The sequence below is a fragment of the Gorilla gorilla genome, chromosome 10 (assembly GCF_029281585.2).
Source record: "Gorilla gorilla gorilla isolate KB3781 chromosome 10, NHGRI_mGorGor1-v2.1_pri, whole genome shotgun sequence".
In the NCBI taxonomy this organism is placed as follows: domain Eukaryota; kingdom Metazoa; phylum Chordata; class Mammalia; order Primates; family Hominidae; genus Gorilla; species Gorilla gorilla.
This window is the reverse complement of record NC_073234.2, coordinates 136,477,881-136,504,070: the sequence shown is the minus strand read 5'-3', so window position 1 is coordinate 136,504,070 and position 26,190 is coordinate 136,477,881. Positions and strand designations below refer to the sequence as shown.

Here is a 26,190-nt window from a genome sequence, read left to right as displayed (position 1 = left end):
CAAGGCAGCTGGAATCCTTACAGGAATTTGCTGAATCTGTCAATGAATTAGGGGAATATAACATCTTAAGTATAAGTACTCCAGTCTGTGAACATATGTCTTTTCATTTTTTAGATCTTTTAAAATTTATTTAAATGATGTTTCATAGTTCTCAATGTACAAGTTTTGTACTTCTTTTGATGAATTCATTTCTATGTATTTATTTGTTTGTTTATTTATTTATTTGAGATGGAGTCTTGCTATGTTGCCCAGGCTGGAGTGCCATGTCATGATCTCAGCTCACTGCAACTTCTGCCTCCCCGGTTCAAGAGATTCTCCTACCTCAGCCTCCCAAGTAGCTGGGACTACAGGCATGTGCCACCACTCCTGGCTAATGTTTGTGTTTTTAGTAGAGACAGAGTTTTACCATGTTGGCCAGGCTGGTCTCAAACTCCTGACCTCAAATTTTCCACCCACCTCAACCTCCCAAAGTACTGGGATTACAGGCATGAACCACAGTGCCTGGCCTCTAAGTATTTATTTCTGATGCTATTGCAAAAGGAATTTTTTCTTAATTTCAAGTTCAGATTGTTTATTGCAAGTTCATAGAAATACAATTGATTGGTTTATCAGGCCTCCAAGCCTTGTCAAAGGTTTATTATTATTATTTCTCAATATAGGATTATGTTCAAAGAACCTTGAAATCTTCTCTTATGGACAAGTGGAAGAATAAACTCATATAAACTTTCTGGAAAGCAAGTTGGCTAGTTATCAAGATCCTTAAAATGCACCATATCCTTTGACACAGTAATTCTTGCCCAAGAAATTTTTTTTATTTCATTGTAAGTTGACAATTTATAATTGTATATATTTATGAGGTGCAAAGTGATATTGTGATTTACAAATATAATGTGGGATAATTAAATCAAGCTAATTGATATATCCACAACCTCAATTACTTATCATTTTTGTGGTGAGAAAAATTATTACCTGTTGATTTTGTATCCTGTAATATTGCTGAACTTGCTTATTAGTCCAAATAGTTTTTCATTTATTTCTTATGGTTTTCTATACAGTGTCATGTCATCTGCAAATTGGGACAGTTTTATTTCTTCCCTGCCCATTTGTATGCTTTTATTTCTTTTTCTTGCCTAGTAGTTGTAGCTGGAATTTCCATTACAGTGTTGGGTCAAAAGTGATGAGAGTTGGCCAGGCGCAGTGGTTCACGCCTGTAATCTCAGCACTCTGGGAGGCCGAGGCAGGCAGATCACCTGAGGCTAGGAGTTCGAGACCTGTCTGACCAACATGGAGAAACCCTATCTCTGCTAAAAATACAAAATTAGCCAGGTGTGGTGGGGGGTGCCTATAATCCCAGCTACTCAGGAGGCTGAGGCAGAATCGCTTGAACTCGGGAGGCAGAGGTTGCAGTGAGCCGAGATCATGCCATTGCACTCCAGCCTGGGCAACAAGAGCAAAACTCTGTCTTAGAAAAAAAAAAAAAAGGCGGGGGGCGGGGGGTAGGGTGAGAGTGGACATCCTTATCTTCTTTTAATATCGGGGGAAATTTTTCAGTCTTTTACCATTAAGTATAAAGTAGTGGTGGGTTTTTCATAGATGCCCTTTATAAGGTTGAGGAAGTTAGCTTCTATTCCTAGTTTTTCAACTATTTTTATTATGATAGGGCGTTGCATTTTGCCAAATCATTTTTTAGTCTATTGAGATGATTATACTTTTTTTGTTTTGTTTTTCTGGTTGCTTGGAGTTTATTTTCCGCTTGGTGCCAGGTGCACAGTTTCAGGTATCAAGAGAGCTCACAAGTACTGGGGCGGTAGGGAGCGGGGCTTTCTCACTCCTTTTTAGTGTCTGCTGTTGTTGATGTGAAAGTCAGCTTGCTGCAGCTGCCTAGTCCTACAGGGTGAGGAGCTGGGAGGGAGACAGACAGGGCCTCTGGTGGCCTAGCCCCTCCATAGGCCTGGGGCTGGTGGTGGCCACTCAGGTCAGGACGGGGGTCCAGGATGGGGCTGTGCTGGACTGGCCACCGGGCTGCTTCCTCGGGGTCTCCCGAGCCAGGCCCCAGGTGGTCATGCTGCTGCAGGCCTGGGGGGTTCCGGGTGCTCTACTGACTCCAACACCGTGGCCATGAACAGGAGGGTGGACTTCCCGAAAAATAAGCTGGCCCACCAGTGACCTGGGTCAGCCTTGGGGAAAGCCGGGGGGTGGGGGATGGCTTCCCCAGGGCACTTGGTATTGCCACAGGAGCTGCTGCTGGAAGTGGAACCCAGGCGGCCTGGGCGGCGACCCCTCTCTGGCCTTGGCACACGATCACAGGTGGTGGGGTCAGGGGCACTGGGCCACGGAGCCCATTTGCAGAGGAGACCTGGGGAGGCTGCTCCATGATCAAGACACGGGCGCACAAGAGATGATTATGCATTTTTAACCTTGTTTTATTAATATGGTATATTAACATTGATTGATACAAATCTTTGGAACCAACCTTGCGTTCCTAAAATTAATCCCATTTGGTCATCATGCATCATTCTCTCTTTTTTCTTTTTCTTTAGAATTTGAGACAGGGTCTCACTCTGTCGTCCAGGCTGGAGTGCAGTGGCTCTCCATAGCTCACTGCAGCCTTGACCTCCCCAGATTCAGGTGACCTTCCCACCTCAGCCTCCCAAGTAGCTGGGACTACAGTAGTATGCCACCACGCCCAGCTAATTTTTTTTTGTATTTTTTGTAGAGATGAGGTTCCACCACGTTACCCGGGCTGGTCTTGAACTCCTGGGCTCAAGTGATATGCCTGCCTTGGCCTCCCGAAGTGCTGGGATTACAGGCGTGAGCCACCCTGCCCGGCCCGTGTATCATCTTTTTTGTTGTTGTTGTTGCATTCGGTTTGCAAGTATTTTGTTGAGGATTTTTTGCATCTGTATTCATTAAAGATATTGGTCTGTTGTTTCCTTTTCTTGTAATGTCTTTGTCTGGTTTTGATATCAAGGTATTAACCTTATAGAATGGGTTGTTGGGAAATGACCCCTCCTCTTACATGTTTTAGAAGTTTTTGAAAGACTTAATTCTGTTATAAACTTTTGGTAGAATTCACCAGTGAATCAATCGTGCCCTGAGCTTTTCTTTATGGGAATTTTGACTTTAAAAAAAAAAATTAATAGCTCAATCTATACCTTGCTATAGGTATATTCAGATTTCCTTTTTTTTTTTTTCAGTTTTGTTGGTTTGTTCCTTTTTTTTTTTTTTTTTTTTTTTTGAGACGGAGTCTTGCTCTGTCGCCCAGGCTGGAGTGCAGTGGCGTGATCTTGGCTCACTGCAAGCTCCGCCTACCGGGTTCACGCCATTCTCCTGCCTTAGCCTCCCGAGTAGCTGGGACTACAGGCGCCTGCCATCATGCCTGGCTAATTTTTTGTATTTTTAGTAGAGACAGGGTTTCACCATGTTAGCCAGGATGGTCTCGATCTCCTGACCTCATGATCCACCCACCTCAGCCTCCCAAAGTGCTGGGATTACAGGCATGAGCCACCGTGTCCACCCCATACATTTTATTTATTTGGACATACTGTCTCATTTTTACTTACATAACTTTACCTGTGCTCTTTATTTCTTCATGTTGATTTGAATTACTCTCTTGTCTTCATTTCAGCTGGAAGGACTCTGTTTAGTGTTTCTGATGGGGCTAGTCTGACAGCAATGAATTCTCCAAATGTTGTCTATCTGGGAATGCTTTAATGTCTCCATTTTTTGAAGGACACCACTGCTAGATATAAAATTCTTGGCTGACATTTATTTTTCCTTTCAGAACTTTGAATATGTCATCCCACTGCCTTTTGGCCTCCATGGATTCTTCCTTTCAGCTTTATTGTGGTATAACTAACAAACAGCATTGTTTATATTTTAAATGTACAGTTTGTTGATTTGATACACATATGCATTGTGAAATGATTACCACAATCAAGTCCATTAAGACATTCATCACATTATGGTTACTTTTTTGAAATAAGAATTCTTAAGATCTGCTCTCTTAGCAAATTTCAAGTATACAATACAGTACAATTAACTACAGTCACCATGCTATACATTAGATGCTTAGAACTTATCTTAAACTGAAAGTTTGTAGTTGTTAATCTTACCAATGATCCTTTATACATGATGATTTATTTCTTGCTTATCGCTCTCATGATTTTTCTTTGCCTTTGGCTTTTGATTAATTTATTAAGATGTGAGTTTATGCTACTTGGAGTTTATTGAACTTCTTGCATATTTTGATTAGTGTTTTTCATAAAATTGGAGAAGTTTTTGGCTATTATAACTTCACATATTCTTGTATCTCCTTTCTCTCACTCATCTCCTTCTGGGACTCTCTTTATGCATACGTTGGTATTGCTTGATAGGGTTCCATAGTTCTCTGAGGCTCTTTTATTTTTTTTTAACTTACTATTCATCAGGCTAGATAATCTCAGTTGACCAATCTACAAATTCACTGAATTTTTTGCCTGCTGAAATCTGCTGTTCAGCCCTGTTGTGGGTTGAATCATGTTCTCCAAAATGATATATTCAAGGCTCTCTTACTTAGTCCCTGTAAATATGGCTTTATTTGGAAATACGGTATTTGCAGATGTAATCAATTAAGATGAGGTCATGTTGTATTAGGGTGGGCCCTAATCCAGTTACTGTTTCTCTTATAAGAGCAGGGAAATTTGGACACAGGCACAGAGGAAAGAAGGTCATGTGATGACACAGGCAGAGATTGGAGTGGTGCAGCTGCAAGCCAAGGAAAGCCAAGGATTTCCAGCAACCACCAGAAGCTAGAAAGAAGCAAAGAAAGATAATTCCCTAGAGCCGTCAAATAGAGCACAGCCCAACTGACACTTTAACTTTGGACTTCTATCCTCCAGCAATGTAAGCAAATAACTTTATGCTGTTTTAAGCCACTGAGATGATTTGTTTTGGCAACCCTAGGAAACAAATACAAACCCCTCCAGTAAATTTTTAGTTGTAGTTTTAGTTTTCAATCCCAGAAATTCTATTTAGTTCTCTTTTATGATTTATAACTTTATTACTATTTTCTATTTGATGAAACATAATCGTCATACTATATTTTAATTCTTTATATATAGTTTTATTTAATTCTTTGAATACATTTAAAACAGCTAATATAATCTTTGTCTAGTAAATCCAATGCCTGGACTTCCTCATGGATGGTATCTATTGGTTGCTTTTTTTCTCTAGTGTATCAATCAGCCTGTGTTGGAGAGGCCCTAGAGCACCACAGGTTCAGTGATTCTCTAGGATAAACCACTGGACTCAGTATATAGTCATACACCTGGCTGTGATTTCTTATGGTGAAAGCACACCTAGCAAAATAAACAAGAAAAAAGGTGCATGGGGCAAAATCCAGAGGAAACCAGGCACAAACTTCTAAGAATCCTGTCCAAACAAATCACACAGGCACAGAAAATTTCTCCAACAAGTTGCGACAACACGTATGAAACATTGTCCACCAGGGAGGCTCACTAGGGACTAAGTGCCCACAGTTTTTAACGGGGACTGGTTATTTGGTGTCCTCTTCCTAGCCCATACCTAAATTCCAGTATCCCAGATAGAAAAATATCTTTGGCAAGAACCATAGTGTTTGTGAAAGCATTTTAGGCACAGTGAGCTCCTCTTATCGGAGAATGGGACCCCTGCGCATTTTCTAGATACCCAGGAATGTGTCAGAACTTTTCACAAGCCATATGGTCATCTCACTTCCCAGCTTTTCTTTTAAGCTTTTTAGTTAGTCTATTGTTTGCCCCAACTGTAATCCACCACTTCAAGCAGCCACAAAGTTAAATAATTGCCTCTCATTGTTTTTGATAGTTGTGCCACAGAAAAGGCTTTTTTTTTTTTTTGCCTTGGACAAACTTCAAGTCAGATCAAATACAGTCTAACAAGGTGGAATCTTATAGAGACTTCAAATATGACTTCAAATAGTGATAATTCTCTGGGAATGAGGCTTTGAGGGAGCTCCAGTCCTATTCTGCTCCCTGCAGTGGCTGGCAGGTTGCTGGTCATGGCAAATGTGGGCCTTAATTTTCTGGGTTACCATGGAACTGCAGAGTAGGAAATAGGACTAGAGAAAATTAAACTGCCACAAAACTCACTGCTCTTATTGAGATTCTGCTTGGTTTTTAATCAACACCCTCTGGATTACTGCAAGCTTTTGGCTAATTTCTAGAGGTCTAAAAATATTAATAGTGATAATTTTTGCCAGTTTTGCCATTGATTTTTTTGGAGGAGAGAATTCTTGGAGGTCTTTCATTTGCTGTTTTCTCTAAAGTTATCTACTGAATCACATTTTTAAAAAGATCCTACGACCATAATGTATGACTAGTTATACTTGGAAGTTTGTAATCATCACAATTCAGTGTAAATTGTATCTCAAAACTCCTCTTGTCTGGGCGTGGTGGCTCACACCTGTAATCCACTTTGGGAGGCCGAGGCAGGTGGATCACCTGAGGTCAGGAGTTCGAAACCAGCCTGACCAAAATGGAGAAATCCCGTTTCTGCTAAAAATGCAAAATTAGCCAGGTGTGGTAGTGCATACCTGTAATTCCAGCTATTCTGGAGGCTGAGGCAGGAGAATCGCTTGAACCCAGGAGGTGGAGGATGCAGTGAGCCAAGATTGCTCCATTGCACTCCAGCCTGGGCAACAAGAGCAAAATTTCATCTCAAAAAAACAAAAAACAAAAAAGAAAAAAAACTCCTCTTGCAGTGGTGTTCACATGATTGAGTCAAATATATGAAATTAAACCTAAAAATAGAAGAAGTTCTCAATTTAGGGATAATTTCCCTAAAATATTATATTGAATAACATGATCTGGTTAGTCTGGTTCCTCTAGGCAACATCCTACATTCAGTTGAGGTTGTTAGGGGGCCTTTTGCTTAGTTGTGTTCTCCCTCTTTTTTTTTTTTTTTTTTTTGAGATGGAGTCTCGCTCTGTCGCCCAGGCTGGAGTGCAGTGGCGCGATCTCAGCTCACTGCAAGCTCCGCCTCCCAGGTTCATGGTATTCTCCTGCCTCAGCCTCCCAAGTAGCTGGGACTACAGGTGCGCGCCACCACACCAGGCTAATTTTTTGTATTTATAGTAGAGATGGGGTTTCACCATGTTAGCCAGGATGGTCCCAATCTCCTGATGTCGTGATCTGCCCACCTCAGCCTCCCAAAGTGCTGGGATTACAGGCGTGAGCCACCACACCCAGACTTTTCTTTTTCTTTTTGAGACAGGATCACGTTCTGTTGCCCATGCTAGAGTGCAGTGGTGCAGTCATGGCTCACTGCAGCCTCAAACTCCTAGGCTCAAGTAATCCTACCCTCTCAGCCTCCTGAGTAGCTGGGACTACAGGTATGCACTACCAGGCCCAGCTACTCTTTGTATTTTTTGTAGAGATGAGGTTTCACCCTATTGCCCAAACTGGTCTCGAACCCCTGGGCTCAAGCAGTCCACCTGCCTTGGCCTCCCAAAATGCTGGGATTACAAGTGTGAGCTACCACTCCTGGCACTTGCCTATTACATCCCAGCTACATGAGAGGCTGAGGTGGGAGGATCACCTGAGCCTGGGAGGTCAAGGCTGCAGTGAGCCGTGATCGCACAACTGCACTCAAGCCTGGGTGACAGAGCAAGACCCTGTCTCAAAAAAAGAAAAATATATGTATTCCCCTAAACTGTTCACCCCCTCAGGAGATGCACTGGTGAAAACATAGTGATTTTTTTCCCCTAAAGACTCAGTGAATAGCCAGCCATTTACATACACAATGATAGATAAATTCGTCTATGAATTCACAAAGATTGGGAGATAACTAAATGCATAGTAATATATAGAGATAAGTGGAAAAATTAACTTTGATAATTATATTGTTAGAGAAATATGATTTTTATTTAATTAAAATATTAAATATTTTTTATTTTTAATAAAAAATATATTTTAAAAAGTAAAAAAATATGATTTTTATTTAATATCAACTAATGCTATCTTTTATCTAATTCCAAACAGTTTGTTTATAGGTTCTAGAAATATTAGATCTCTCAGGAATGGTAGAAATATGACTTTTTCGGGAAATATGACTTTTAGAAATACAACTTTTAGAGAAATATGATTTTTATAACTGAATATCTATTTATGCTGTCTTTTATCTAATTCTGAACAGTTTGCTTATTGCTTCTAGAAATATTAGATCACTTAGGAATGGTAGAAATATCTGGTGATGGAATTTCAAGAATGGGAACCTCTGGCCGGGCGTGATGGAGACAGAGTCTCACTCTGCACCGCGCTGGCCAGATTTTGGTCTTTCTTATGGGAAACCTGAGTTCCTGCATTAGAGGTATGTTCACACTGGCCTGTTGAATGCTGTCCTCTTAAATGTATTTAAAAATTATCCTCTGTATTTTTCGTATGTGGTTATAAATGTGTTTTGGGGATCTATTTTATTCCTTAATGTATATATTTGATTCTAGCATCAAGCAGGTTCCCTTTGAATTTTTCCTTTAAAGAACATGTGTTATTTCCTATTACATCCTGTACCCCTCAAACTGCCCAATTAGGTATACTCCTGGGGAAAATATGGCAAAGTTTGTTGTAATGCAGTTTTTTTACCTGATTACGTAGCTACTAAAATAATTAATTTCAAAAATTTGGAGCAAACCTAGAAAGATGCAGATGTCTTTGTGGCTTTTCACACAATCAAGTTTACCTATCTTTGCTTTTAATATGTCTTTCCTCTTGATGAAATGTTTATTTAGTTTAGTAAACTTGGGATATGTCATTTATATTCATAAATCAACTTTTTAAAAAAGAGATAATAAGAATGTGTATTGTCTATGTGTTCGTGTGTAAAACAAGACCCACTTTTATTTTTTCTTATTTATTTTATGATTTGAGTTTATTTTATAAATGAGTTTATGCAGAATCATAGAGGTATCAACTACAGTCAATCACCCAACCTACTTACCTTTCCAAAGGCAAATATACTCAAGTACAATCATTTTTTTCTCATCCAAAGAGTAGCCCATATTGAATAAAGATAGGGACATGAAATGAATCGGTAGACACTATTAACCAAGAAGATACAGATTTATTCACACCAAGAAACAAGTAAGTCATATGGATATATATATAAAGATAAATTTAAAAATAATAAGGTGATAATTTTACAAGTTTGCATATAGAGCTGCAGCTCTGAAAAACTGTTTATATTGTTTTGATATATTGTGTGACTTGTTTCCCTAACCCATCACCCGGAGTTCTTCCCAAGAGCTAAGATATTGTTGGTTCCATGACTCGTAAGCAATCTAAGGTTAGAGGCACTTACATTTGTTAGGAATAAATAAGGCAAGATGATATTTTTCACCACTTTTAGCACAGCAGACTTGTCAGTAGATAAGCGGCTCCACCCGGGACACTGGTATTCATCTCATTCGCACATCTCATCTGTTGACCATGACTCAAGCAACTGGACCACTCTGGAGGACCATAGTGCCCTTTTTAAAAATTTTTTTTTGTATTTTTAGTAGAGACAGGGTTTCCCCATATTAACCAGGCTGGTCTCGAACTCTTGGCCTCAGGTGATCCACCTGCCTTGGCATCCCAAAGTGCTGGGATTACAGGCATAAGCCACCGTGCCAGGCCTCCTAATGTGCCCTTTTATGTGGAGTGGCCATTGAGTGTGCACTCAGCCAGACACAGACAGCACTTTTGAAAGCTTTATCTGAGTATTTCAAAATTGAGTATGATTTTGGATAAAGTGGTTGGTTGTAGACCCAGCAGGAAGATGTCATAGAAAGAACAATGGCTTGGGAGTTCGGAATCCCGGGCTTGCATGAATCTTTGAGCTTGTTAAGTTGTGCAATCTAAAGCAAGGCATTTCACTGATAATTAAGCTTCGTGAGCATTTGCACTGATAACATTATACACATTGAACAATTCAGAAGTCACCACATACCTATGGCATGGCTTACTCTCACCTTTCACCGGTTGGAGAAAAAGAGACAGAGATGAATGTGATCAAGTTTATGAGCTCCTAAGTAAAAGAGCCAAGATGGGAACCCAAGCATGTGGCTCCAGCACCGAGGCTCTGAGCAACGGATGCACCATCATCACTCAGCTGTGGGACCACCAGTCACTGTGCAAAAGAGTTCCATCATCTGTATGTATTGACACGTCTGGAATTATCTGAGCCTATAGAGTTCCTACACACTATCCACAATATATGCTAGTGTCAGTGGGCACATAGCCCAGCACAGGTATTAGTGCATAAATACCACAGGTTTATCATAGCCATTATGTGAAACCCACTTAGAAAGCCCAAATGCTTTCGGACAGCTCGTAGATTTTGAGAGCTCGGGGACACCACTTGGGACAGCCAGTAAAATTCTTTCAGTGCTTGGCCACTCCTCAGCACCTGTCCCAAACTGATAAATAATGAGAAGACTCTTTTTTTCCAAATGGAGTTTGGCTCTTGTTGCCCAGGCTGGAGTGCAGTGGCACCATTTCGGCTCACTGCAACCTCCATCTCCCGGGTTCAAGCCATTCTCCTGCCTCAGCCTCCTAAGTAGCTCAGATTACAGGTGCATGCCACCACGCCCAGCTAATTTTTTGTATATTTAGTAGAGAAGGGGTTTCACTGTGTCGGCCAGGCTGGTCTCAAACTCCTGACCTCAGGTGATCCACCTACCTCGGCCTCCCAAAGTGCTGGGATTATAGGCATCAGCCACCGCGCCCAACCAGCACCTATTTTCCTTGAAACATAACAACTCTCTCATCTTCATCCTAAAATGTTCAAAGCATATTAAAGGGCAAAAACCACAGTATGAAGAGACAGAGCATGCATCAGAGCCAGACTGCAATATACAGAGATTTGATGATTATCAGACTGATAACTATGATTAATATGCTAAAGGCTCTAATGGAAAAAGTGGACGAGATTCAAGAACCAATGGGATTTAAGTAGAGAAGTCAAAACTCTAAGAATCAAAAGGGAATGCTAAAAATAAAAAATGCCATAACAGAAACGGAGAAGGCCTTTGATGGACCCGTCAGTGGACTGCACGTGGTTGATGAAGAAATCCGTGAACCTGAGAAAATGTCAATAGAACTTCCGAAACTGAAAAGCAAGAGAAAAAAAGACTGAGGAAAACGGAAAAAAATATCAAAAAATTGCGGGACAATTACAAAAGGTATAACATCTTTGTAAAGGGAATTCTAAAAGGAGAAAAATGAAAGAAGCAGAAGAAATATTTTAACTAATAATGGCTGAGAACTCACCAAAATTATTGACAGACACCAAGCCATAGATCCAGGAATCTCAGAACACCAAACAGGATAAATACAAAGAAGTCAATATCTTATCATATCATATTCAAATTTTGTAAAATCAAAGATAAAAACTTTGAAAGAAGCCAGGCACAGTGGCTCAGGCCTGTAATCTCAGCGCTTTGGGAGGCCGAGGTGGGCTGATCACTTGAGGTCAGGAGTTCGAGACCAGCCTGGCCAACATGGTGAAACAGTCTCTACTAAAAATACAAAAATTAGCTGGGCGAGGTGATGGGTGCCTGTAGTCCCAGCTACTCAGGAGGCTGAAGCAGGAGAATTGCTTAAACCCAGGAGACAGAGCTTGCAGTGAGCCAAGATCACGCCACTGCACTCCAGCCTGGGCAACAGAGCAAGACTCCATCTCGAAAAAAAAAAGAAAAAGAAAAAAAAAAACTTTGAAAGAAGCCAAAGGAAAATATACATACTACTCATAGAGGAACTAGTATAAGAATTACACTGGGCAGGGTGCAGTGGTTCACACTTATAATCCCAGCACTTTGGAGGCCAAGGCAGTAGGACTGCTTGAGCTCAGGAGTTTGAGACCAGCGTGGGCAACATAGAGAAACCCCATCTCTACAAAAAATACGAAATATTAGCAAGGCTTGACGGTGTTTGCCTGTGGTTCCAGCTATTTGGGAGGCTGAGGCAGAAGGCTCACTTGACCCTGGGAGGTTGAGGCTACAGTAAGTCAAGATTATGGCACTGTACTCCAGCTTGGGCACCAGAGTGAAACCCTGTCTCAGGAAAAAAAAAAAAAGAATTACATTGAACTTCTTGTCAGGAACCACATAAGAAGGAAGAGAGTGGAGTAAAATACCTAGTGTTGAAAGAAAAAGCCCCCACACCTAGAATTCTGTACCTATCAAAATTATCCTTCAAAAGTGAAAGAGAAATAAAGAACTTTCAGGTAAGCAAAAAATGGTGGGGCATTTTGGAAGAATATAGATTTCCATTTCATAAATGCAGAAAGAATGAGGGAAATGGAGAATCGCATTGAGGCAAAATTCATCAGTAATTTATCGCCAGTAGATCTATCTTGTAAGAAATGTTATTTAAAAAAAAAAAAAAAAACCTTGTTCAGAGACAAGGAAAATAGGTCAGAAACAACATCACTTTTGAGCTGAAATTTTTGTTCACTATTTTATGTCATTTTTCTTTAAAGGGATCTGGAAAATTGTAGAAGCTCCACAAACCCTGGATAGGCTTTTGCAGCCAGCCGTGAGCTTATCCCGCCCCTCTCACTCCACCTTATCCACCCACATTTCCAAAAACCCAGTCTTATTTTGTGACCCAGAGTCACAAGTTCCCCAAACGTGCTCAATACGTATGCTCCCAACAAATGGCAAAATCTTATTTGTACCATTAACGAAAAGAAGAAGAAAATCATTCTGGCATTTTGTTGATGATGGTTGGGATAAGGGCAACTTCGAACTTAGAACCCTGAGTGGAACCGCTTTTTGTACTTCCTGGGAATACCTGTTGGAAACAAGAATTAAAGAATGTGGTTACAGCCGGGCGCGGTGGCTCACACCTGCAATCCCAGTACTTTGGGAGTCCGAGGCAGGCGGATCACCTGAGGTCAGGAGTTCAAGACCAGCCTGGTCAACATGGCGAAACCCTGTCTCTACAAAAAATACAAAAATTAGCCAGGGGCAGTGGCTTGTGCCTGTAATCCCAGCTGCTCAGGAGTCTGGGGCAGGAGAATCATTTGAACCCAGGAGGCAGAGGTTGCAGTGAGCCAAGATCCCACCACTGCACTCCAGCCTGGGCAACGAGAGCGAGACTCTGCCTCAAAAAAAAAAAAAAAAAAAAAATTAAAAAAAAAGAAAGAATGTGGTAATTAGAGGCAATTCAGGATTATCCAGTCTTCCCTTGAAGAAATATATGCAAGGCTCTAAAATGGGAGCCAGATGGAAGGAAAAGTTGCAGGCTTACTGGGGAGGTGGGAAACACCCGGATCCCAGTCCCACATGTGACTTGAGAGCTGAGAGGCTGATGACTAGATGCCCTGCTGCCCCAGGGCTCCCTTCTGACTGATCTGAAGGCTGGAGATTTTCCCTACACTATCCCTTAGCACCCAGCATGATGCACAAAAAACAGGAATTCAATAAAAAGGTTTGAGATGTGACTCTTGTTTAGGATGTCTTTTGGTCCTCAAGAATCTTCCACAGGAGAAGCCAAGCATGGTGGCATGCACTGTAATCCCAGCTATTCAGGAGGCTGAATGAAGCAGGAAGATCCTTTGAGCCCAGGAATTTGACTCCAGCCTGGGCAACATAGCGAGACGCCCCTCCATCTCTAATAAAAATTTTGAAAAATAAAAAAAAAGCATCTTCCACAGCAGAGATTCTTTTTTTATTTTTTTGAGACAGAGTCTGACGCCCAGGCTGAAGTGCAGTGGCACGATCTTGGCTCACCGCAACCTCTGCCTCCCCAGTTCAAGCGATTCTCCTGCCTCAGCCTCCCGAGCAGCTTGGATTACAGGCACCCACCACCACGCCTGGCTAATTCTTTTGTATTTTTAGTAGACATGGGGTTTCACCATATTGGCCAGGCTGGTCTCAAACTCCTGACCTCAAGTGATCCACCCGCCTCAACCTCCCAAAGTGCTGGGATTACAGACATGAGCCACCGTGTCCGGCCCCATAGCAGAGATTCTTAACTTGGGGTCCAGGAAGCCCCTGAAATTGCATGCAAAATATTAGCATAAACATGTTTTTTAGAGGGAGGGCCCCTTGCATTCATCATTTTCTCTGGTGCTCACGAGAATCCAAAATGTTAAGAAACACTGGGGTAAATGAAGAAGCAAGCACCTCCGGGAAGGAGGTCCCGCACCACCATGCACAGAGTGTCTGCAATGCAGAACCAGAGGGGACCTTTGGGATGGTCCACTGTGGTTGAGCCACCATACTCAAAGATGGGGACCCTTGATAGATGCCTTGACGGAGCAAGCAGAAGGTCACAGGGAAGTTCTCTGTCCTCCACCATCTATCCCTTTTATGGACTAAAAAATAGTCACAAGATTGAAGTGCTTTTGCTTCCTAGGAAACATGGTGTCATTCATTCATTTATTCAGCCAACATTAACTGAGGCCCCACTCTGTGCCAAGATCTGTGCTAGACCCTGGGACCACGTGCTTCTCACCCTGAAGATTCCCAGTAGAGAAGACACATAAACTGCCCGTAGAATGGGGCTGCCTTATTCATTTATGTATTCTCCAAGCCTCGCCCAGTGCCCAGCACGTAGTAGGAGCTCAATAAATAAGAAGTGCCTTGGGCAGTAAGATAATGTCGTGGGTAAACCTCTGGCATTTAGAATCAGAGAACCTGGGTTTGAATCACAGCTTGTCCACTTCTTTGGTGTGTGACTCTGGGCAGGCCACATCATCTTGCTGAGACTCGATTTCTTCATAATGTAACATGGTGTGAACCTGCATCACAGAGTCTTGTGGGGATTATGGGAACTAAACTGTGAAAAGAGGCTGGGTGTGGAGGCTCGCGACTCTACTCCCAGCACTTTGGGAGGTGAAGGCAGGTGGATCACTGGAGCCCAGGAGTTTGAGACCAGCCTGGGCAGCATAGCAAAACCCCATCTCTACAAAAAAAAGTACAAAAATTAGCCAGGCGTAGTGATGCATACCTGTAGTCTCAGCTACTCAGGAGGCTGAGGTGGGAGAATCACTTGAACCTGGGAGGCGAGGTTGCAGTGAGCCCAGATCATGCCATGCACTCCAGCCCGGGTGACAGAGCCAGACCCCATCTCAAAAAAAATAAAAGAATAAAATAAACTGTGTAGAGAGCCTGGTATACACAAAGTGCTTGATAAGTATAGCTATTGGAGTTAATATCAATACCATAATGTCAAAGAGCCCTGGTAAACACTCTGGGCTCATGTCTGCCTTCTGAAAAACAAGGATTAAGCAGATCCCCTCTGTCTCTTCTGTACTAGGATCCTAGGAACTACAAATGGTGATTGTTTTAGGTGGGTGTGGAGCATCATCTTGTGGAAGAGAGGAAAATTGACAAAAACATCGCAGTTTCCTATTAAGAATATATATTGGAATTCACAGTTTTTAAAATATAAGTACATATACCAAAAATGCCCTAATGCAAGGTGATGCCCAAATCCAATCAATTTTTCCAATGGACTAATAACAAATATTTGCCAGGGAGAAAATAAAAATGTGTTTCAGAATCACATGGATCAATGGGGAAAAACATAAAAATAAATGAAAAATAAAAATATATTGGCATAGCCCTAATTACATAAGCTTAAGGGAAATCAAATATGCACTTCCAATATTTTGTTAATTTATTTAGATACAGCTATACATTTGTACATGTTATGGGGTAATATACAAATATTACTCTTTTCCACTTTCAGTTTTCAAAAAGATTTTGTAACTCAAGCTCTTCACAGGCATCTCCCACTTAGTGGTTTTCCCTCTCCAAGGCAATTTTTGAATCTTCTAAGCCTGTGTTTCAGGGCTCAGTATTTTTTACTCTATTAAGCAGAATGGGAGACAGGCTGTCATGAATCTGCACATTTTTATTTTTAATTTTTTTTAGACAGGGTCTCATTCTGTTGCCCAGGCTGGAGTGCAGTGGTTTCATCACAGCTCACTGCAGCCTCGACTTCCCAGGCTCAGGTGATCCTCCCACTTCAGCCTCCCTAGTAGCTACAGGCACATGCCACCATGCCCGGCTAATTTTTTTGTATATTTTGTAGAGATGGAGTTTTACTATGCTGCCCAGGCTGGAAATCTGGACATTCTTAACAAACCTCAGTGACATATTTATGCGTTGTTAGGGCATTTTTAAAATGCATCCTATAGGTGCATACTTACGGCCTCCACAGTATCAATGTGGGATTTACTTTCTTTCCTTTTTTTTTTTTTTTTTTTTTTTTTTTTGAGACAGTCTGGCTGGAGTGCAGTGATGCCATCTCGGCTCACTGCAACCTCCGCCTCTGGGGTCAAGTGATTCTCCTGCCTCAGCCTCCCAAGTAGCTGGGATTACAGGCGCCTGCCACCACGCCTGGCTAATTTTTTTGTATTTTTAGTAGAGACGAGGTTTCATTATGTTAGCCAGGCTGGTCTCAAACTCCTGGCCTCAAGCGATCCTCCCGCCTCGGCCTCCCAAAGTGCTGGATTACAGGTGTGAGCCACCGCGCCTGGTCGCTAGTTGAGATCTTTAAAAGCCAATGTGTCTACCACGAACTGTCAGTTTGCTCTTCAAAATGAAGTTCTTGAGAGAACAGCGCCCCCTAAAGACAATTTTTTAAAAGATTACCTCCTTCCTGTGGATTATTGGTTGGGGGATAGGGGAGATCTAAATATACGCAACAAAACAAATAGTAAAGGGGTGAGTATGTCTTTGCTTTTAGAAAATAAAGAGTCAATCCCAGGCCACAGGACTCCCCGGGCTCAGCCCAAGCCCCCATCCCCTCACCCCAAGGAGCCAGCGCCTCCTGATCCCGGGGCAAACACTACTGAGTTCCCGTAGGGAGACAAGGTCTCCTCCTGCAGCAGGAAATAGGGGATGGAGAGGTGGGGGCAGCCCAGCTCCAGGACACCCTGGGAAACTCCCAGCCTGAGGACCTTCCTCTCAAGGAAGCCCAAGGGGCACTTGGCTCCATCTCCAGCCTTTTTTCCTGGCAACCTTAAATGGAAAGAGAAAATTCCTCTTTCAAAGCTCAGCAAATTTTATGTTTCCAATTAAAACAAAACAAAACAAAACAAAAACCCAAACAAGCAAAACAAAGCTCAGTTTCAGTTTCCATTCTCAGCCGGCAGGAGAGATGGCTGCTGAACTAAGGCAGCCCAGCAGAGGGAGGCTCAGCTGATGCCTGGAGGGCCCCCTAGCCCTCTCTGCACCCTAAAAAGAGGAAAATAAGCTTAGTGATTCTTCCATCTGTGGCTCATGCCTGTAATCCCAGCACTTTGGGGGCCCAAGGCGGGCAGATCACCTGAGGTCAGGAGTTTGAGACCAGCCTGGCCAACATGGTGAAACCCCGTTTCTACTAAAAATACCAAAAATACCAAAAATTAGCCGGGCGTGGTGTCAGGTGCCTGTAATCCCAGCTACACAGGAGGCTGAGGTGGGAGAATCGCTTGAACCCAGGAGGCAGAGGTTGCGGTGAGCTGAGATCAAGCCATGGGTGACAGAGCAAGACTCTGTATAAAAAAAAAAAAGAAAAAAGAAAAAGGGCAGCTAACTCTCTCTCTAACCCACACCATCTCCCTGCCCTTCTGCAGTTCTGTGGCCTGCTGGACAAAGGCTGGGAGTTGCCCCTTACAGGGCTGGGCAGAAGCAGAGACGATTCATTCCTGGTCCCACAGAGATGGCAGGCTTCCAGGACCTGTATGACACCCCTGGGGACTGGGTGTCTTCATAAAACATCCTTCCAGTCTGCCTTTGTAAAACAGCCTCCAGCCCCAGGGAGACTGGAAGGATGAAGTGAAGGATGCCGGGCATTGAATTGAGCAGTTCTTGAGGGATCAGTGCTTCTATAATGAGCTGATTCTGGACCAAGAAGTCAGGGTGCTGAAGATGGCAAAGGTGAGCATTCAGGAACCCCCGGGGTTCAAATCCCAGCTCTGCCCTATGGGACTGTGGGGCTGTGGGATAGGTAAGGGATGAGTTATTTTGTCTCTCTGAGCATCAGTCTCTTCCTCTCTAAAACTGGTTTCTAATGAACAATAAACGGGATAAAGCATAGAGAAGTGCTCTCAAGCAGTAAACTATTCTACAAATCTGGATGATGATGATGATGATGATGATGATGATGATGATGACTTGGGATCCAGCTCTCTAAGTGTCAGGGAATCAAGTGGACTATGGATAGCAGGTTTGTATAAAATTTATGTCTTTTGGCCAGGCACAGTGGCTCACACCTGTAATCCCAGCACTTTGGGAGGCTGAGGGGGGAGGATCACTTGAACCCAGGAGTTGAAGGCCAGCCTGGGCAACATAGCAAGACCTCATCTCAATTATTTAAAATTTTAAACTTTTTTATATATTATTTTTAAAAATTTTTAAAGAAATTAAAATAAAATTTATGCCTTTTGTTTCCTCTTTAACAAGCCCCACTTTACCCCTAAAGTCATAAAGATCATCTATATTTTCCTTCTAAAATGGCACTGACTGGCCGGGTGCGGTGGCTCACTCCTGTAATCTTGGTACTTTGGGAGGCCAAGGCAGGCAGATCACGAGGTCAGGAGATCGAGACCATCCTGGCTGACATGGTGAAACCCCGTCTCTACTATAAAAATACAAAAAAAAAATTAGTCAGGTGTGGTGGCGGGCGCCTGTAATCCCAGCTACTCGGGAGGCTGAGGCAGGAGAATGGTGTGAACCCGGGAGGCAGAGCTTGCAGTGAGCTGAGACCGCGCCACTCCACTCCAGCCTGGGTGACAGAGTGAGACTCGATCTCAAAAAAAAAAAAAAAAAAAAAAAAAAAAATTAAATAAAGTAAAAAAATAAAATGGCACTGACTGATTTTGTTAGAAACTACCTAGCAATTAGGTAATATCAGAGGGTACTCTCTGGGTTCAGAGGGTTTGTTAGAGGCTGACCATGGAATCAAATACCTATTTATAGCATGGTTTCCCCTGGGAAAGTACTAAACTATAGTTCAACTTTTAACATATCACCCTAAATCAAAAATGCCTTAACCATAAATCTAGATTTGGTTTATTTTGCTAGAATGAAAGACATCTAACATTATCTTAAGCAAATCAGACTTCACCTGGGAGTGGCAATGGCTGCCGAGAATACGACTGAAAAGGAAGGAAATGCAGCTTTAATGAATCTTCAGGCCAGGCACAGTGGTTCTCGCCTGTAATCCCGGCACTTTGAGAAGCCAATGTAGGCAGATTGCTTGAGCCCAGGAGCTCAAGACCAGCCTGGGCAACATAATGAAAACTTGTCTCTACAAACAGTACAAAAAAATTAGCCAGGTATGGTAGCATCCACCTGTGGTCCCAGCTACTCGGGAGGCTGAGGTGGGAGGATCACTTGAGGCCAGGAGGTCGAGGCTACAGTGAGCTGTGATCATGCCGCTGCACTGTAGCCTGGGTGACAGTGTCTCAAAAAAAGAATCTTTAAATACGGGGTCGAAGGCAAATAATCAGGAGTGTTACTAGCAAACCCTGAGCTTCAAAACAGAAATTCAAGCTTCCATGGTTGCTTAAAAAGATACAACTTTGCCCTTCTGGCTTTTGACTCGTCCACACATCTGAATGTGCCCTAAGGTCCCTCTGCTGTAGAGCTCTGGCAGCATCTTTGCTTTCCAGATCCAAAACAAAAACACAAAGAAAAGGGGAATCCCGATCAGAACCAGAAATGGAATGCATATTCTCTTAAGAATGGGTTTGAGGGTGTTCAAGTATTTTAACATATGTTATAATAAAGTTCTTCTACTGATTGAAAGGCACTGTCTTGATGGGAGGCGCACCATTCATATGACCTCAAACACTCACAACGTGAAGTTCCTATTCCCACCTTTACGGGGATGTGTTTCAAATGGAGACTATTTGTCTGTATAAGAAAAAAATGTATTTTACCTTTCCTCTTGCTCTCTCAACCATCTCTATTTCCAGAGGTGGAAATGCCCCTAGAATACCTATTTCCACCGGTTTTGACCAGCACAGAAAATGCCTACAACAAAGTTATCTATAGAGCTAGAGATCCTGTTTGAATAAACATCGGTAAACAAGCAACAAGAAGGACTTTGTTTCTGTATTAGGAAGAAGGGAGTACATTGCACATAATTCAACATTTGCTTGAGCTTTTTAAGCACTAAGTTTTCTTCCTTTCTGTTTTTCTTTTCTTTTTTTTTTTTTTTTTTTTGAGACAGTATTGCTCTGTTGCCCAGGCTGGAGTTCAGTGGTGGCACAATTTCGGCTTACTGCAACTTCCACCTCCCAGATTCAAGCAATTCTCGTGCCTCAGCCTCAGCCTCCCAAGTAACTGGGATTACAAGCACGCGACACCACACCTAGCTAATTTTTTTTTTCTTTTTTTGTGTTTTAGTAGAGATGGGGTTTCACCATGTTGCCCAGGCTGATCTTGAACTCCTGAGCTCAGGCAATCCACTCGCCTCGGCCTCCCAAAGGGCTGGGATTACAGGTGTGAGCCACCATACTCGGCCTTTAAGTTTTCTTTTCTTTCTTTTTTTTTTTTTTTTCTTGAGAGAGAGTCTCACTCTGTCGCCCAGGCTGGAGCGCACTGGCATGATCTCGGCTCACTGCAACTTCCTTCTCCCATGTTCAAGCAGTTCTCCTACCTCAGCCTCCCGAGTAGCTGGGATTACAGGCATGCGCCACCACACCTGGGTAATTTTTTGTATTTTTAGTAGAGACGGGCTTTCACCATGTTGGCCAGGCTGGTCTCAAACTCCTGACCTCAGGTGATCCTCCTGCCTCGGCCTCCCAAAGTGCTGGGATTACAGGCGTGAGCCACCACGCCCAGCCCTAAGTTTTCTTAGTTGCATTTTAGTCTTCTGGCTTTCATTCATCCTTATTAAGACAAGAGTGCTGTATTTTTCTAGAGTCGAATATACTGGTTCCATTTGATTTCCTACCATGAATATCTTGGAGAGTCTTCTGGGACCAGGGACAACGTTTGCAAGGACATCTCTTGCAGTACTTAGTCACTAACTCCACCTGACACCGATATTCTTCCTTTTCTACTATTCTGTGTCCTCTGGTCAAGGAATCCAATGTCTAAATTAAGGTTACAGAGGAATCTGAAGTCAAAATTGCTTCATAATGTTTTTAATTACAAAAATCATACATTGAGTCACAAAAATATAGGAAAATACCAAAAAAAAAAACTCAAATGAATGCCCTTACTATTCATAGATAAGCACCATTTATATTTTAGTGCACTATGATCACATTTTCAATGTTTATAAAGAACTAGAAAATATTTTATTTCATGTGTAACTATAAATATACTTATTTCAAAAGTGATTATAAACTTCCAGTGCCAGCCAAGATGTAGTAAACATCTCACAAATTACAACTAAAACTCTGGACAGACGTTAGAAAGCAAGTACTTGAGGACTCCAAAAACTAAATAGCAGGCAGGCAGATTAGGGACTGAAGTCAAATCTTGAATAATCTGTAACAAGAGTGATGGCTGGGCGCGGTGGCTCATGCCTGTAATCCCAGTACTTTGGGAGGCTGAGCCAGGTAAATCACTTGAGGACAGGAGTTGGAGACCAGCCTGGCCAACACAGTGAAACCCCATCTCCACCAAAAATTATAAAAATTAGCCAGGTGTGGTGGCCCATGCCTATAGTCCCAGCTACTCGGGAGGCTGAGGCATGGGAATTGCTTGAACCCAGGAGATAGAGGTTGCAGTGAGCCAAGATCATGCCACTGCACTCCAGCCTGAGCAGCAGAGTGAGACCCTGCCTCAAAAAAATAGATAAACAAAAGAAAACACACACAAAAAAGACATGCAACACCAGTGGATATCAAAAGCATTTTGCTAAGTGGGGGGGAAAAGCCAATTTCAAAAGGTCACATACCATATAGTTCCATGTATATAATATTCTCAAAATGATAAGACAACAGAGATGGAAAAGAGGTTAATGGTTTCCCTGATTTCAGGATGGAGGAGGGGAGGGAGGTGGGTGTGACTATGAAGAAGCTGCATGAGGCCCGTCTTGGCAATAATGGAATAGTTCTCCATCTTGATTGCAGTGGTGGTTACAGGAATCCCTGCATGTGATGATATGCCACACAACGAATACAAACATTGTATTGATGTCAATTTGCTGGGTTTGACATTCCACTATAGCTGTGTAAGATATGAGCATTGAGGGGGACTGAGTAAAGGACACACCAGACGCCTCTGTCCTATCTTTACAACTTGCTGTGAATCTGTAATTACTTCCAAATTAAAAGTCTCAAAAATGGTTATACATACACACATGCCTCTACACATACGAAATAGATGTATACAAAATATATGCACAACAATATGTTTCAGTCAGAACTGTTCATAGAATTTTCTATGATGATAGGAAGGTTCTTTTTTGTAGACAGGGTCTTGCCCTTTTGCCCAGGCTGGAGTACCATGGCACAGTCTCGGCTCACTGCGGCCTCAACCTCCCTGACTCAAGCGATCGTCCCACCTGAGCTTCCCGAGAAGCTGGGACTACAGGCATGCAGCGCAACCCCTGGCTGATTTTTTTGTTGACACAGGGTTTTGCCCTGTTGCCCAGGCTGATCTCAAACTCCTTGGCTCAAAGCAACCTTCCTGCTTTGGCCTCCCGAAGTGCTGGGATTACAGGTGTGAGCCACCGCACCCTGTGGGAAGGTTCTATATATTCACCGTCCAATACAATAGCCACTATTTCTGGGCAGCCCTTGAGCACGTCAAATGAGGTCAGTAGGACCAAAGGACTGAATGTTTTATTTCATTTCATTTTAATTCATTTTAATTTATTTATTTATCTATTGGAGACAGTGTCTCTGTCACCCAGGCTGCAGTACCAGTGGGGTGATCATGGCTCACTGCAGCCTCAAACTCCTGGCCTCAAGCAATCCTCCCACCTCAGCCTCCCAAAGTGCTGGCAATACAGGTGTGAACCACTGCTCCCAGCATAATTAATTTAAATTTAAATAGCCACGTGTGGTTCTTGGATACCATGTTGGGTGATACAGGTCTTGCTGTACATTTATGGAGCGATATGCAAGAAGCTTGTAACTGTGGTTGTCTCTGGAAAAGGAGTTTTGGGCTTTAAGAGGAGTGGAGTTTTACATTTTACTTACATCCTTTGAAGTGTTTACCGGGTATTTAATTTTTTTGAATCAATGAAAAAAGTAATAATACTCAGCAAAGACCATGATGTATGATGGAGACCAAGGGCTCCTTTGGGACCTGGGTGAACAGCCTAACCTGGGTGCCTCTGGCTTCATTCCTAACCCCAAAGCATCAGATCTCAGCAGAGGTGACACTCACCCATGTCATCCTCCACAGAGCGTCTCCACAGGGAAGGGGACGATGCTGAACTACAGCTCCGACCTGGACCTGATTCTCTTCCTGAGCTGCTTCTCCAGCATCCAAGACCAGGCACAGTTGCGAACCGTATCATCAGCTTCATTGAAGAGAATTGGTTCGCTGTAGCAAGAGCCTGGCCTGCAATATCACTGTGGTCTGGCACAGGGAGGGGACAAGGGCCCCTGACTCCCTGTCCCTCCAGGTCCAGTCCAGGAAGAGCAGCGGAGTCATTTGGATGGATAAGCTCCCGGCTTTCGATGCTCTGGGTAAAGACAGCGACAGGTCGGGTCCAGAGAAACTAGTCAGGGCCCCTTTGCCAACCTGGCCTCGGGAGGCTTGAGAAAGTGGAATCCAGTGGGAGAGAGTGGAGGTTGCCCTTTTTCAGGGAGACAGGACTGGAGCGATACCTTGGAGATTAAGTCCTCCCATAAATGCATGTGTTACCATATTCCATCATGGCCTGGGGAAATAAATGGGACTTCCAAATGATGGATTCCCACCCAACCCAAGGAGGTGATTTCTCTCTAATCCTTTGGGATTAGAAAGGTTGCTTGCAGGGTGTTGGGCACTGTTTTTTTTTTATGTTTTTTTTTTTTTTATTTTTTGAGGCAAGGTCTCGCTCTGTTGCCCAGGCTGGAGTGCAGTGGCACAGTCTCTGCTCATTGCAACCTTCATCTCCCAGGTTCAAGTGATTCTTCTGCCTCAGCCTCCCGAGTAGCTGGGACTACAGGCATGCGCCACCACGCCCGGCTAATTTTTGTATTTTTAGTAGAGACGAAGTTTCACCACGTTGGTCAGGTTGGTCTCAAACTCCTGACATCAGGTGATCTGCCCACCTCGGCCTCCCAGAGTGCTGGGATTACAAGTGTGAGCCACCACGCCCGGCCTCCAGCATTTTTTAAGAGAAAAAAATGGAAATAACCTCATTGTCTAAGGATACCGTACAATGCTAGGGATAGCCATTTTGTTTGTTTGTTGTTGCCATACTGTGCTATACTATTCTCTTTTTTGTTTTTTGAGACAGGATCTCCCTCTGTCCCCCAGGCTGGAGTGGTGCAGTGGTGCCATCACAGTTCATTGCAGCCTTGACCTGGGCTCAGATAATCCTCCTGCCTCACCTTTCTCTGTGGCTGGAACCACAGGCATGTGCCACCACATCAAGCTAATTTTTTTATGGTTTGTAGAGATGGGATGCAGGGGGTATCACTCTGTTGCTCAAGCAATCCTACCAACTCGGTCTCCCAAAGTGCTGGGATTACAGGCGTGAGCCACCACACTCAGCCCACCTGTTACATTCTGAAGTGTGGTGTCCTGCTTAGAACCTCCTGGTTGCAATGCCATGTTACTCAAGGACAATAAAATGGTTCCTGATGAGTACAAACATGATTTTCAACAAGCTTCAGAGCTCAGGGGCTTCAGATATTAATAAAAACAATAACATCAATAATAATAATAAAACCACCATTTACTGACTGTTAATTCTGTTCATGATCTATGCTAAGTATTCTGCATTTTTTATGTAGTCTTTCCAGCAATTATTTTAATATACATTAAAATGTATATTAAATTTCTTAAATATTAAATTATTGGGAGGCAAAGGTGGGTGGATCACTTGAGCTCAGGAGTTCGAGACTAGCCTGGGCAACGTGGCAAAACCCCATCTTTACAAAAAAATACAAAAGTTAGCTGGGCGAGGTGGCACTTGTCTGTAGTCTCAGCTACACAAGAGGCTGAGATGGAAAGATTGCTTGAGCCTGGGAGGCAGAGGTTGCAGTGAGCTGAGATCGCACCACTGTGCTCCAGCCTGGGTGATAGAGTGAGACCCTGTCTCAAAAAATAATAATAATTAATTTTTTCTGATTATCTGAATATCACAATAGACTTATTTTTAAAAAAATTAAAGCAATGCAGAAAAGCATAAGGAAAATGATAAAATTCACATGAAATCCCTGAGAGAATACCAATAACAGTGACTATTCTCTCCTGCCTTTTTTTTTTTTTTGAGATGGAGCCTCAGTCTGTCATCCAAGCTGGAATACAGTGGCGCGATCTCAGCTCACTGCAACCTCCACCTCCACCTCTCTGGTTCAAGTGTCTCTCCTGCCTCAGCCACCCGAGTAGCTGGAATTATAGGCACCCACCACCAGGCCCAGCTAATTTTCTGTATTTTTAGTGGAGATGGGGTTTCACCATGTTGGTCAGGCTGGTCTCGAAATCCTCACCTCAAGTGATCTGCCCGCCTCGGCCCCCGGAAGTGCTGGGATTACAGGCGTGAGCCACCGCGCCTAGCCTCTCCTGCCTCTCTTGAAATCTATATGCGTACGGTGCACGCAGAGCTTACATAAGTGGAGTCATATCATGCATACTGGTTTTGTAGTCTACCTTTCAAAAAAATGCATTTGTTTGGGACTTCTCAACTAGAACTTTTGGGAGCTATCTATTAATGTAATTTGCACATTTTCCCATTGAGCTGTCTGTCTTCCTTATCAGATTTAAGAACTCTTTGTAACTTGTAGATATTTACCATTATTTTTCTTTTTTCTTTTTTTTTTTTTGAGATGGAGTCTCACTTTGTCGCCCAGGCTAGAGTGCAGTGGCTGGAGTGCAGTGGCACAATCTCAGCTCACTGCAACCCCTGTCTCCCGGGTTCAAGCAACCCTCCCTCCTTGGCCTCCCAAAGTGCTGGGATAACAGGCACACCTGGCCTGAGGATATGATCTTGAGTGAAGCAACCTCCCATTGTCTGAGGGCAATGCTCTGGCAGGGACTCAACTAGGAGCTGTTAGCAGCAACACTCCCAACAGCTGGGAAATGAGTGCCCCAGTCCTGAAGGGGCATCT

At 43.0% G+C, this 26,190-nt stretch overlaps 1 long non-coding RNA gene across 1 annotated transcript; it reads left to right on the top strand.

The window, feature by feature from the left end:
* Positions 1-660: 660 nt before the first annotated feature.
* Positions 661-13,461, top strand: LOC129525892 (uncharacterized). Its single transcript, XR_008670432.1, has 4 exons — positions 661-821; positions 4,672-4,884; positions 8,191-8,346; positions 12,496-13,461. It is a non-coding gene; the product is annotated as an uncharacterized lncRNA (long non-coding RNA).
* Positions 13,462-26,190: the final 12,729 nt, after the last annotated feature.